We start from the raw sequence: 14,690 nt of genomic DNA on the forward strand, positions 1-14,690 counted from the left end.
TTATTTACCCTCATAGTGGAACTGTGCATATGATTTAAAGGAGAAGACTATTTTGAAGAAATTTTCCTTATGAATTCAAATAATTGAAATATGCTAATTGAAAGAAATATATGTTTAACATTGATTAAAGATGTATAAATAAACATTCACATATAGACATACTTGATTCCTAAACCTTGATTTTTAAACTATTCTAATATCATTGTTTTCTTGTGAATACACCTCTCCAAGTATTTGACAGCTGATATCCTTATTTCTAAGTTATAGAATGTCAAACACAGGCATACTAATTCTCAACTTTCTTTCTGTTCCAGTATATCTGAGGGATGTAGTATATTGCAATCAGTAATAGTGCTTTAGAAGGTTAGTGATTCTCTAAAGAATTAGAATATGGGAGGAAGGGTCAAGGTGTAAATAGAAACAAATCAATCCCTTGGGAAAGAATAGAGTCTCTAAGAGCAGTAGAGTTTCAAAAATTCCCCCTTGTCATTCTGATATGTCAAATGTCCTCCTAAATCTTGGTTAAGAATTATTGCTTTAGCAGTGATGTCAGAAACATAACATAACAGTGTGACGGGTGCTCCTTGAAATCTCCCCTGGAAGTTACAACTTGAATAGGTATAATTCAACAAAAGATACCCTAAGCAACACTCAAGCATCCACACATGTGTGTGAGAGATCCACACATCAAAAACATGTGGATGTGGGTGAGAGAGCTACACATCAAAAACATCTGAAGTTGGGTGAATTGGATAAACAAGGGAGTAAGGAAGGGGGAAGTGCAGACACACAGATGCAGGACACACCCTGGAGGTCACTGAAGTCCTGGGAAAAGGAAAGATTCAGGTTGCAGGTGAACTCTATGTGGCCTACAATCCTGCCTGAGGAATCAGCATATAATAGGGCTGAACCCATTGATTGAGGCAGAGACCTTAAGGCAAAGACCAAATACAACGGTGAGAATTGCAGTTTAAGCCCTTACTGCCAGGCAGAAAAGAAAGACACAGAACCTGGCCACCTCCCACCACTCTCCCAGCACTTGCATGCCCTCACCCTCCAGTGTTAGAAGCAGGCCCCTGGAGAAACTGTAGCAGTGTCGGATTAAAGAGCAGAATATCTACAACCCTGAGAACTGGAGACAGCCCCAGAGTGGCAGACACATAGTACAACTAATTCCCGTGACAGGGAAGGAGCTATAGGAGCAATACAGCTATGGGCTGGAAGTCACCATTGCTCACAGCCACAAACACACCAGCCACCTTTCCCAGCCCACCCCACCCCCATTTTTTCAAGCTGATCCCTGTCAGAGCACCCAGGGCTGCTCAGACCAACAAGCTCTTCATTGGGCTGCAGGGGCAGCACTGGGGTTTCAGAGACACAGAACCTCATCGCCCGCCACATCCTCCCATGGGGGTGCTGCCCTGAGGTGGAGGTGACCTGTTCACAGAGGAGAAGCCCACTTCCCAGGAAACCTCTCATGTCTTAAGAAGCTAGAACAGCACAAGAGAAAATGAAATGCTGTAATGTGATAGAAAAACACTCCAGCGACATCTACTGGAAAGCAAAAGAAAGACCTCTTCATATCAACTTGCAGCAGAATCCATTCCTCTAGATGCCCAAGAATAGAAATAATAATTTATTAATTGCCATGAATAACCAAAGTAACAAAGCAGCTTAGAAAGAAAACAAAAAATTTCCCCCAAATGAACTTAAACTCATAGAAATATGTGACTTAAATGACAGAGAATTCAAGATTGCTGTTGTGAAAATACTCAACGTGATGCAAGAAAATGCACATAGGCAGTTTAATGAACCCAGAAATAAAATCAACAAACAAAATGACTACTTTACCAAAGAGACTGAAATTTTAAAATGGAACCCAAGAAATTCTGGAGATGAAGACATCAATAAAGAGATGAAGAATGAAATAGCCATGCTTAGGAAATAGAGCTCACCAGACGGACGAAAGAATTAGAGATATCAAAGATATAAATCTGGAAATGAAACAGATGGAAGAAGAAAGAGACTTGAGACTTAAAGGAAATAAAAGAACTCTACAAGAATTATCTGACTCCAACAGAAAGAGGAACATACAAATAATGGGCATACCAGAAGGAGGAGAGGGAGAAGGGAACAAAGAGTATATTCAAACAAATACTTGACGCAAACTTCCTAAACCTGTGGAAAGAACTGAGATCCTCAAATCTAAAAAGCAAACAGAATACGTGATTATCCCAGTCCCAACAGGCATTCTCCAAGGCATATTTTATTGAAGCTGTCAAAAATTAATGACAAAAAAAGAATCCTCAAGGCAGCCAGGGAAAAGAAGACAGTAACCTATAACAGAAAGCCCATTAGGTTATCATCATATTTTTTTAGCAGAATCTCTACAAACCAGGAGGAACTGGGATCAAATATTCAAACTATTGAATGAGAGAAATTTACCAGCCAAGAATAATATGTCCTGCAAAGTTAGCCTTTAGATATGAAAAAGGAATAATGACTTCACTAGACATACAAAAGCTGAGGGAATTTTCCACCACATGGCCTGCATTACAGGAAATACTTAAGGAAGCTATTCTACCTGAAACAAAAAGTCAAAAGTATACAAAACCATGAGCAAGATTCCCAACAGTCAAACAAAAGCAGGAAATGGCAACTCTTACACAGAATAGGTCACTATACATTTAAACATAACATAAAGGTAAAGAAGATAAAAACATTTAAAAAAAGGAACAGAGAGGACTACAACAACTTGCTACTGCAAGTCAGAAATCAAGTCACAGCAAAAATAAGGATAATTTGTGGCAACAAACACATAAAAGGGGAGAGAAAAGGTCTGAATTTGCAAAGAGGAATGGAGATAAGATGCATGGTGAAGAAAAGGAACATATGAAACTTTCTTTTACATAAATTTAATGGTAACCACTCAAAAGAAAATCCGGAACTGAGACATATAATATTAAAAAAAAGAGAAAATAGAATAACATATCATAGAATACCAGCAAACTGCAATAACAGAGAGAAACACAAAGGCAGAGAAACAATGGAGACACTGAGCTACCAGAAAACAAAAGATAAGCTATGGGAAATCTTCATATATCAATAATCACCCTAAATGTAAATGAACTCACCAATAAAAAGGCATAGAGTAGCAGATTGGATCAAAAAACAAAACCCAGACATACATTGCCTTTAAGAGACAATCTCAGCTGCTAGGAGAAATATGGACTCAAAGTGAAAGGGTGGAAAACAATACTTCAAGCAAATGGCATCTAGAGAAAAGTGGGTATGGCAGTACGTATTTCTGATGAAACAGATTTCAGGATAAAAAACGTAACAAGAGACAAAGATGGGTATTTCATAATGAGGAAGGGTACAATACAACAAGAAGACATAACACTTATCAATATATATGCCCCCAGTCAGGGAGCACCAAATATACAAAGCAACTAGTAACAGAACTAAAGGGAGAAACTGACAAAAACACAATCAGAGTTGGGGACCTAAATCCGCTATTGACAGCGATGGATAGATCATCTAAACAGAAAATCAGTAAGGAAATATCAACTTTAAATAACACATTAGACCAAATGGACGTAATTGACATTTACAGAGGACTTCATCCTAGGACATCAGACTATACATTTTTTTCTAGTATACATGGAACACTCTCAAGTATAGGCCATATATTGGGACAGAAAATTAGCCTGTGCAAATTTAAGAAGATTGAAATCATACCAAGCATATTCTCAGACCACAAATCTTTGAAATTGGACACAAACTGCAACAAGAAAGTGGGATTGGAGATTAAACAACATGCAATTAAACAATGACTGGGTCAAAGAAGAAATAAAAGGTGAGATAAAAAAGATACACAAAAACAAATGAGATTGAAAATACATTGTATCAAACTATTGGGATGTAGTGAAAGCAGAATTAAGAGGAACATTACCTGGTGGTGAACACACAATGTGATATATAGATGATATATTACAGAATTGTAGACCTGAAACCAATGTAACATTACCAACAATTGTCACCCCAATAAACTTTAATTTAAAAAAAGGAACATTTATTATGTCATTACAGGCCTATTTCAAGAAACAAATAAACAAAAACAAAAAAATCCCAGATAAACAACCTAGCATTACACCTTAAAGAACTAGAAAAAGAACAAATGAAACCCAGAGTAAGCAGAAGGAAGAAAATAATAAAAATCAGAGCACAACTAAATGAAATAGAGAACAAAAAGACAATAGAAAAAAAATTAATGCAACAAAGAGCTGGTTCTTTGAAAAGATTAATAAAATTGGCAAACCCTAGGCTAGACTCACTAAGGTAACAAAAAAAAATCAGAAATGAAATGGGAGAAGTTACCACGGTTACCATAGAAATACAAAGGATCATACGAGAATACTATGAATGACTATATGCAACCAAATTCAATAACCTAGAAGAAATGGACATGTTCTTAAGAACATAGCCTTCCTAGGCTGAATCACGAAGAACTGGAAAATCTAAATAGACTGATCAACAGTAACAAAATTGAAACAGTCATCCAAACCTTCCCAAAAGCAAAAGTCCAGGACCAGATGGCTTCACTAGTGAATTCTAGGAAACATACAAAGAGGATTTAATGCCTGTCCTCCTCAAACTCTTCCAAAAAACTGAAGAAGAGGCAGTACTCCCTAATTCATTTTATGAAGCCAACATTACCCTGATACCAAAACTGGTAAAGACAACACACAAAAAGAAAACCACAGACTAATATCTTGGATGAATATAGATCCAAAAATCCTAAATAAAATTCTAGTAAATTGAATACAACAATATATTAAAAAGATTATATATCCTGATCATGTAGGGTTCATTCCAGGGGCAAATGTATGTTTTAACATACACAAATTGTTCAATGTGATATATCACGTGAACAAAATAAAGAATAAAAATCATATGATTATATCAATAGATGTAGTGAAAGCATTTGACACAATGTGGCATCCATTTATGATTAAAACACTTAATAAAATGTGTATAGATGAAAGATACCTCAACATGATAAAGGCTATATACAACAAACCCTCAGCTAATATCATAATGATGAAAAACTGAAAGCTTTTCCTCTGAAGTCAGAAAAAAAACAGGTTTGCCCCCTGTCACCACTGTTATTCAACATAATATTGGAAGTCCTCGCCAGAGCAATGAAGCAAGAGAAAGAAATAAAAGGCATCCAAATTGGAAATGAAAAAGTTTAATTGCCACATTTTGTAGATTACATGATTCTTTATACAGAAAACCCTAAAGACTCCACCAAAAAACTTTTAGAAACAATAAATGAATACAGTAAATTTGTTGGATTAAAAAAATACCAATGTACAAAAATCCATTACATTCCTATATACTAACAATGAAATTTCAGGAAAAAAAATATTTTGCAATAGCAACAAAAAGCTAAAATACCTAGTAATAAATTTAACAGAGAATGTGAAGGATCTATACACTAAAAACTATGACATTTTTAAAATAAATTGAAGAAGACACAAAACAATGGAAAGATATTCCAGGTTCATGGATTGGAAGAATCAACATAGTTAAAACGGACATATTACCTAAAGCAATATACAGATATAATGCAATCCCCATCAAAATCCGAATAGTATTTTTTCAACAAATAGAACAAAAAATCATCAGATTTGTATGGAATCACAAAAGACCTCTAATAGCCAAAGCATTCCTAAGAAAGAAGAACAAGGCTGGAGGAAGCATCCTCCCTGATGTCAATTTATACTAAAAACAACAATAATCTAAACAACATGGTATTGGCAGAAAAACAGACACACAGGGCAATGGAATAGAATTGAAAATCCAGAAATAAACCCACATATATATGTGTGGGGACAGAGCAAGAAGTGCAGTTTCCAGGCTCTCGGCCTCACGTGGAAAGGTGCTGGCTCATGTAGTAAATGGCCATCAACTGTGATTGGATGGCCATCAGCTGTGGCTAGTTGGCCGTCAGCTGTAACCAGTGAGCCATTGGCCACTAATATTACTGCTGTGGCTATGCTAGCAGAAAATGGGGGAGAGCAAGAGGATGGTGGCTTAGCTAGCAAGCGCGGATTGCAGTTAGCACAGTGGATTGCAGCTAGCAAGTGGGGTTGGTTGGTTGGCAGAGAAGCAGACGGCAGGTTGCAAATCGTGTGGATCCTGTTACCTGTGTCTCCAACCCAGCCACCAGCGAGAATATAGTGGTATGATTTCCCTATCTATAGCTCAGTTGGTGTTCCTTTTTGGCCTCACCATGTCCTGCGTTCTTATGTGGGGCGAGGGAGTAGCAACCCCGCATGACACCCTGCATGACATTGCCAACTCCAGGCAATTTCTCTGGCCATAATGCAGTGACAGTGCATTAATTCTATCATCTCAGATTGGAAAAGCTATTGTCCATTATTTCAGGGAGCTGATGAGCTAAGGATTTTGAAATTAAGATTTTATTTAACAATAGAGTTGAAATTTTTGAGCCAGCATAAAACTCCAATCTACAATGCCCTTTACATTCTTGGTGACCCTTTAACATGCCCTAACTTTAATGCCTTAACTGTTGGTAAAATTGGATGTGAAAAAGCTATATTTAGTTAGAGAAAATTGACTGTTCTATATATTAAATTATTTGGATTTTAAAATAACCACTTCAACATTTTCTTTAAGTAATTTAAGTGAATTATTAGCAAATATATTATCAAGTAAATAGCACTTTATTGAATGTAATTATAATGCAAATTAAACAAACAATGCATGCCCTCAAGAAGTTTATTTACTAAAACAGACATTGACATAGAAATGCACACAAATATCTACCATAAATGATTATAATTTTATTTATATATTTTAAGTATTAAGGATAAAAGTAATATAACAAAAGCACAAGTCAAGCTTTCTTTCTACTATGTACAAGGTTATTATTTTTACTAGCACAGCATCCATGTTATAATTTTTTTAAGTTCTTAGTTTATTAAACCTCTCATGAAAAATCTGTTCAGTCACTACAGATAGTCACTGATGCATCTTTACTCCTTCTTTTTGCCAGCACCAACATTGGCCTTTGCAATCCCCCTAGTTTTCTTCATTCTGTTTTTATGTTCCTTTTGCTCTTTTCTTGAGGTCTTTTTCTTCTCATAGAGGCCATGTCTTGCAAGTCTATGTTTGTGTTCATTTTTCTTTGTGTTCCAAGGAATAATAAATCATGCCAAAGCCAGTTGTCTTGCCCCCACAAAAATGGGTTCTGAATCCAAATACAAAGATAAAATCTGGTGTAGTCTTGTACATTTTGGCTAATTTTTCATGAATTTCTATCTTAGGTATTGTTGCCTTTCCAGGGAGAAGGACATCGATGACCAATTGTTTCCATTAAAATAGTCTGTTGGTCATGAACTTTCCGGTCTAGATAGTTACTGTGTCATTCATGATGGTGGCCAACCCTCAAGCAGCCAAGGAAGAAAAGAGCTCCATGTTATATATATATATATTTTTTGAGACAGAATCATCACATTTACTCAATTTTGACAATGTTAAACCGAGGAAAAAGGTATACCTATGATACATTATACATATGCCTTAAAAGTGGCTGCTTCTTAGTTGTTCATACTTATTTGAGAATTTATCTCTTTTTTCCAAGAAAGTGTTTTTGTTCTCATGTTAAAGTCATCTCTTAAAATACATGTAAAAGATACAATGAAGTTTTTGCACACTTTAAACTTTAATTACGTAATGTATATGACAAATTAACTGCAAACTAAATATGAAGGTATTATTATACATAGTTTAGGACAATTGTAATTATATTTGTTAGAATAATTTATTATTATAATAATTATTATTATTATTGATTCTGTTAACAGATATAACTTGAATAAAACCTAAACTATGACCTTTGTAAAAATGATATCAATCATGTGTCATCCAGGTCCAAATACTATATATCAACTGTTAGAAGTAAATTCAATATATTTTAAAATGTCACTTATAAGTTGTGCATGGTATACTCACATAATTTGTCATATATGAGTATTTTATTGCTAGAATAATTATGAAGGCCTATTAAAGAAAACATGAAAATAAAATGTATAGTAACGAGAAATGAATGAATGCTTTTGTCACTTCTGTTCAACAAAGTATTGGAAGATGGCCAGAGAAATTAGGTTAAAAAAAAGAAGTGAAAGACAACCAAATTGGAAAGCAAGATATAAAATTATCTCTGCTTGCCAACAATGATTGTAAAAGTAGGAAATCCTAAATATTCCACAAAAAAACTGTTAGGACTAATAAATTCATCACGATAGCAAGATAGAAAAATCAATCCACAAAATCGGTTGCTATTTTGTACACTAATAATGAAAAATATGAAAAGGAAATTAAGGTAACATTTGCATTTACAACAACATCAAAAATAATAAACTACTTAAGAATAAACTAACTCAAGGAGGTGAAAGACTTGCATACTCAAAACAAAAAAACATCGTTGAAAGAAATTATAGAAGACACCAATAAATGGAAAGACATTTTTTGTTAATCAGTTGGAAGACAATATTGTTAAGATGTCAATATAACCCAAAGCAATCTACAGACTTAATGCAATCTTTATCAAAATCCTAATTGTTGGACGTCATCAAAATGGCATCAAAATGGCGGCGAGAGGTAAGCCTCTGTAAAGCTCCCCTGGAATTTACAACTAATCGAACAACAATAACTCCACAAAGGACTCCCTGCACAGCAGACAGGCAAGACAAAGAGGCCCACTACTGAATTCACCTAAAGGTGGGCAAATCGCACGAGCAGAGGAGGAGGGAAGGGAAAACTGTAGAGACGGAGCTGCACGGGCGCAAGACACAGACCAAGCTCAGTGCTCCGAGCTCGCTGCATCCCAGAACTACCGCAGCTGCGGGACAGGGAAGAACTTGGACTGCTAGGGCTCTGCTTATAGCCCACAGGGCTGAGGGGGCAGCATATAACAGTGCTGAACCCAATGCTCACAGCAAACACCTTGGAGAAAAGACTGAAGGAAGAAGGCTGAAAATGAAGGTTTAAGCCCTCACTGCCGAGCAGAGAATGGAAGCCTTAGGCACTGAGACTACCGCCCCCTCCTTACCCTCCCAGAGCTCGCCCTGCCCCCACCTGCCCAGTGCTAGAAGCAGAACAGTAGCAGTGTAAGATCAAAAGAACAGAATATTTGCTGTTCTGAGAACTGTGGACTGCAGACACAGATTCGCAGCCCAACTAGTTCTGGCAAAGGGGAGGGAGCTGTGGAAGCAGTACTGGCTGTGGTGGTGGTCGCTGACATAGCTCTGGGCCACCTCTCACTACTCACCCCGCTCCTGGCCCCACCTATCTGGGCAGATCGCTGCAAGAGTAAACAGAACTGCTGAAACATACAGGCTCTGAATGTGGTGCAGGAAGAGCTATGAAACTTCAAAAGCTCTCTGTATACCCACATGGACACTGCGCCCTGTGACCCAGGTGAGCTAGTAACAGAGGAGAAGCCCGTCTGCCAGCGAATCCCCCCATTGTGTGAGAAGCTGGAATAGTGCAGAGAAAACACAGCATTATCATGTGAGAGAGAAAAAAAAAAAGGCTGCAGTCGGAGAGAAAATAAAACATTCTACCAACAAGTACTGGAAAACAAAAGAAAGACCCTTCCTATCAACCTGTTGCAGAAGCCACTCCTGTAGATGTCTAGGAAGACAAATAATAAATCAGTAATTGCCATGAATAACCAAGGCAACAAGACAACTCAGAAAGAAAGTGAAAAGTCTCCAGAAAAGGAACTTAAACATATGGAAATATGTGACTTAAATGACAGAGAATTCAAGATTGCAGTTCTGAAAAAACTCAACGAGATGCAAGAAAACACAGAAAGACAGTTTAATGAACTCAGAAACACAATCAAAGAACAACATGAGCATTTTACGAAAGAGATTGAAATTTTAAAAAAGAACCAAATAGAATTTCTGGAGATTAAGAACTCAATAGAAGATATTAAAAATCAAATAACCAGCTTGGGTAGTAGAGTTGACCAGATGGAGGAAAGAATCAGTGACATTGAAGATAAAAATCTGGAAATGACAAGGATGGAAGAAGAAACAGACTTGAGACTTAAAAGAAATGAAAGAACTCTACAAGAACATTCTGACTCCATCAGAAACAGCAATATAAGAATAATGGGCATACCAGAAGGAGAAGAAAGAGAAAAAGGAACAGAGAATACATTCAAACAAATTGTTGATGAAAACTTCCCAAACTTATGGACAGAACTGGATCCTCAAATCCAAGAAGCAAATAGAACACCTAATTACCTCAATCCCAACAGGCCTTCTCCAAGGCACATTGTATTGAAGCTGTCTAAAATCAACGACAAAGAAAGAATCCTCAAGGCAGCCAGGGAAAAGAAGACAGTAACTAACAAAGGAAAGCCCATTAGATTATCATCAGACTTTTCAGCAGAAACTCTACAAGCCAGGAGGGTGTGGAACCAAATATTCAAACTATTGAAAGAGAGAAATTATGAGCCAAGAATAATATATCCAGCAAAGATATCCTTTAGATATGAAGGAGGAATAAAGACTTTTCCAAACATACGGAAGCTGAGGGAATTTTCTAATACATGAGCTGCACTACAAGAAACACTAAAGGAGGCTATTCAACCACCATCAACAGGGACAATTTGTGGCAACCGAAACATAAAACGAGGGAGAGTAAAGGCCTGAACCGGAATATGGGAATGGAGAAAGTAAGCGTGCTGAAGAAAATAGAATACTCTAAATATCAAACTTTCTTTACATAAACTTAAGGGTAACCACTGAAAAAAAATCCAGAACTGAAATATATACTGTAATTAAAGAAGAAACAGAGGGAAACATCATAGAATACCACCACACAGAAATAATAGACAACAGCAAAAAGGCAAAGAAACAATGGAGACACAGCCTTACCAGAAAACTAAAGATAGAATGACAGGAAATCCTCACATATCAATAATCACCCTAAATGTAAATGGACTGAACTCACCAATAAAAAGGCACAGAGTAGCAGATTGGATGAAAAAACTAAACCCAACCATATGCTGTCTCCAAGAGACACAGCTCAGCTACAAGGACAAGCATAGACTCAAAGTGAAAGGGTGGAAATTGACACTCCAAGCAAATGGTACCCAGAGAAAATCAGGTGTAGCCATAATGATATCAGATGAAACAGACTTCAGGGTGAAAAACGTAACTGGAGACATATATGGACATTTCATAATGGTAAAGAGGATTATACAACAAGAAGACATAACAGTCATCAATATTTATGCCCCCAATCAGGGAGCACCACAATATACCAAGCAACTACTAACAGAACTAAAGGGAGAAATTGACCAAAACACAATTATACTAGGGGACTTAAATACATCATTGACAGCTATGGATAGATCATCCAAACAGAAAATAAATAACGAAATAGCAGCCCTAAATGACACATTAGATGAAATGGACATAATTGACATATATAGAGCACTTCATCCTAAAACATCAGACTATACATTTTTTTCTAGTGTACATGGAACATTCTCAAGGATAGACCATATATTGGGACATAAAATCAGCCTCAGCAAATTTAAGAAGATTGAAATCATACCAAGCATATTCTCTGATCACAAGGCTTTGAAATTGGATATCAACTGCAAAAAGAAAGCGGGAAAAAAACACAAATACATGGAGATTAAACAACATACTTTTAAAGAACGACTGGGTCAAAGAAGAAATTAGAGGATAGATCAAAAGATACATAGAAACAAATGACAATAAAAATACATTCTACCAAATTTTGGGGACGCAGCAAAAGCAGTTTTAAGGGGGAAATTTATATCATTACAGGCCTATCTCAAGAAACAAGAAAAATCCCAAATAAATAACCTCAAGTTACACCTTAAAGAACTAGAAAAAGAAGAACAAGTGAAACCCAAGGTCAGCAGAAGAAAGGAAATAACAAAAATCAGAGCAGAACTAAATGAAATAGAGAACAAAAAGACAATAGAAAAAGTTAATGTGACAAAGAGCTGGTTCTTTGAAAAGATTAACAAAATTGACAAACCCTTGGCTAGACTCACTAAGATAAAATGAGAGAAGACACTAATTAACAAAATCAGAAATGAAAAAGGGAAGTTATCACGGACACCACAGAAATACAAAGGATCATCCAAGAATACTATGAAGGACTATATGCCACCAAATTCAATAACCTAGAAGAAATGGACAAGTTCTTAGAAACATATAGCCTTCCAAGGCTGAACCATGAAGAACTGGAAAATCTAAACAGACCGATCACCAGTAACGAAATTGAATCAGTCATCCAAAACCTTCCCAAAAGCAAAAGTCCGGGACCAGATGGCTTCACTAGTGAATTCTACCAAACCTTCAAAGAGGATCTAATACCAATCCTGCTCAAACTCTTCCAAAAAATTGAAGAAGAGACAGTGCTTCCTAACTCATTTTATGAGGCCAATATTACCCTGATACCAAAACCTGTTAAGGACAACACAAAAAAAGAAAATGAAAGACCAATATCTCTGATGAATACAGATGCAAACATCCTAAACAAAATTCTAGCAAATCGAATACAACAATGCATTAAAAAGATTAGTCATCACGACCAAGTGGGGTTCATCCCAGGGCAAAAGGATGGTTCAACATCTGCAAATCCATCAATGTGATACATCACATAAATAAAATAAAGGACAAAAATGATATGATTATATCAATTGATGCAGAAAAAGCATTTGACAAGATACAACATCCATTTATGATGAAAACACTTAATAAAATAGGTATAGAAGGCAAACACCTTAACACAATAAAGGCCATATATGACTAGCCCTCAGTTAATCTCATAATTAATGGTGAAAAACTGAAGCCCTTTGCTATACGTTCAGAACACGAGAGGGCTGTCCCCTATCACCTCTGCTTTTCAACATAGTGTTAGAAATCCTCTACAGAATAATCAGGCAAGAGAAAGAAAGAAAAGGCTTCTAAATTGGGAATGAAAAAGTTAAATTGTCACTCTTTGTCAAATACATGATGCTATATATAGAAAACTCTAAAGACTCCACCGAAAAGCTATTAGAAACAATCAACAAATACAGTAAAGTTGCCGGCTACAAAATCAATGTACAAAACTCCATTGCATTCCTATACACTAACAATGAAACCTCAGAAAAAGAAATACAAAAAGCAATTCCTTTTGCAATTACAGCAAACGAATAAAATACCTAGGACTATACTTAACCAAGGATATGAAGAAATATATGCTGAAGACTATAAGACATTTTTTAAAGAAATTGAAGAAGACACAAAGAAATGGAAAGATATTCCGTGCTCATGGATTGGAAGAATCAACATAGTTAATATGGCCATATTACCCAAAGCCATATACAGATTTAATGCAATCCCCATCAAAATTCCAATGGCATTTTTAAAGAAATAGAACAAAAATTATCAGATTTGTTTGGAACCGCAAAAGACCCCGAATAGCCAAAGCAATCTAAGAAAAAAGAACAATACTGGAGGTATCACACTCCCTTACTTTAGCTTGTACTACAGGGCTACAATAATCAAAACAGCATGGTATTGGCAGAAAAACAGACACGTAGACCAATGGAATAGAATTGAGAACCCAGAAATAAAACCACATAGATATGGACAGATAATTTTTGACAATGAAGCTAAAAACATACAATGGAGGAAAGACAACCTCTTCAATAAATGGTGCTGGGACAATTGGATAGCCACCTGCAAAAGAATGAAACTGGACTGCTTTCTGTCACCGTGTACCAAAATTAATTCAAAATGGATGAAAGACTTAAGCATAAGAACTGACACGATAAACTGCATAGAAGAAAACATAGGTACTAAACTTATGGACCTTGGGTTCAAAGAGCATTTTATGAATTTGACTACAAAGGCAATGGAAGTAAAAGCTAAAATAAACGAATGGGACTATACGAAACTTAAAAGCTTCTGCACAGCAAAAGAAACCATGGACAAAATAAAGAGGCAACCAACTGAATGGGAGAAGATTTTTGAAACAGTGCCTCCGATAAGTGGCTAATATCCAAAATATACAAGGAACTCATGAAACTCAACAACAAAAAACAAACAACCCAACTGAATAATGGGCAGACGACCTGAAGAGACGTTTCTCCAAACAGGACATACAAATGGCAAATAGACATATGAAAAAATGCTCAACCTCACTAATCATCAGAGAAATGCAAATCAAAACCACAATGAGATATCACCTCACCCCAGTCAGAATGGCTATCATCAACAAGACAAATAGTAACAAGTGTTGGAGAGGCTGTGGAGAAAAGGAACCCTCATACACTGTTGGTGGGAATGCAGACTGGTGCAGCCGTTATGGAAGGCAGTGTGGAGGTTCCTCAGAAAATTACGAATAGAATTGCCATATGACCCAGCAATCCCTCTCTGGGTATCTACCCAAAAAATCTGAAAACATTTATACATAAAGACACGTGTGCGCCAATGTTCATTGCAGCTTTGTTTACGGTGGCCAAGACATGGAAACAACCAAAATGTCCTTCGATAGATGAAAGGATAAAGAAGTTGTGGTATATATACACAATGGAATACTATTCGGCA

The 14,690-nt window shown here is 36.4% G+C and overlaps 1 pseudogene; it reads right to left on the reverse strand.

The window, feature by feature from the left end:
• Positions 1–7,067: 7,067 nt before the first annotated feature.
• LOC109437903 (small ribosomal subunit protein eS24) lies at positions 7,068–7,464 on the reverse strand (annotated as a pseudogene).
• Positions 7,465–14,690: the final 7,226 nt, after the last annotated feature.

The sequence above is a fragment of the Rhinolophus sinicus genome, chromosome X, assembly GCF_036562045.2.
Source record: "Rhinolophus sinicus isolate RSC01 chromosome X, ASM3656204v1, whole genome shotgun sequence".
NCBI lineage: Eukaryota > Metazoa > Chordata > Mammalia > Chiroptera > Rhinolophidae > Rhinolophus > Rhinolophus sinicus.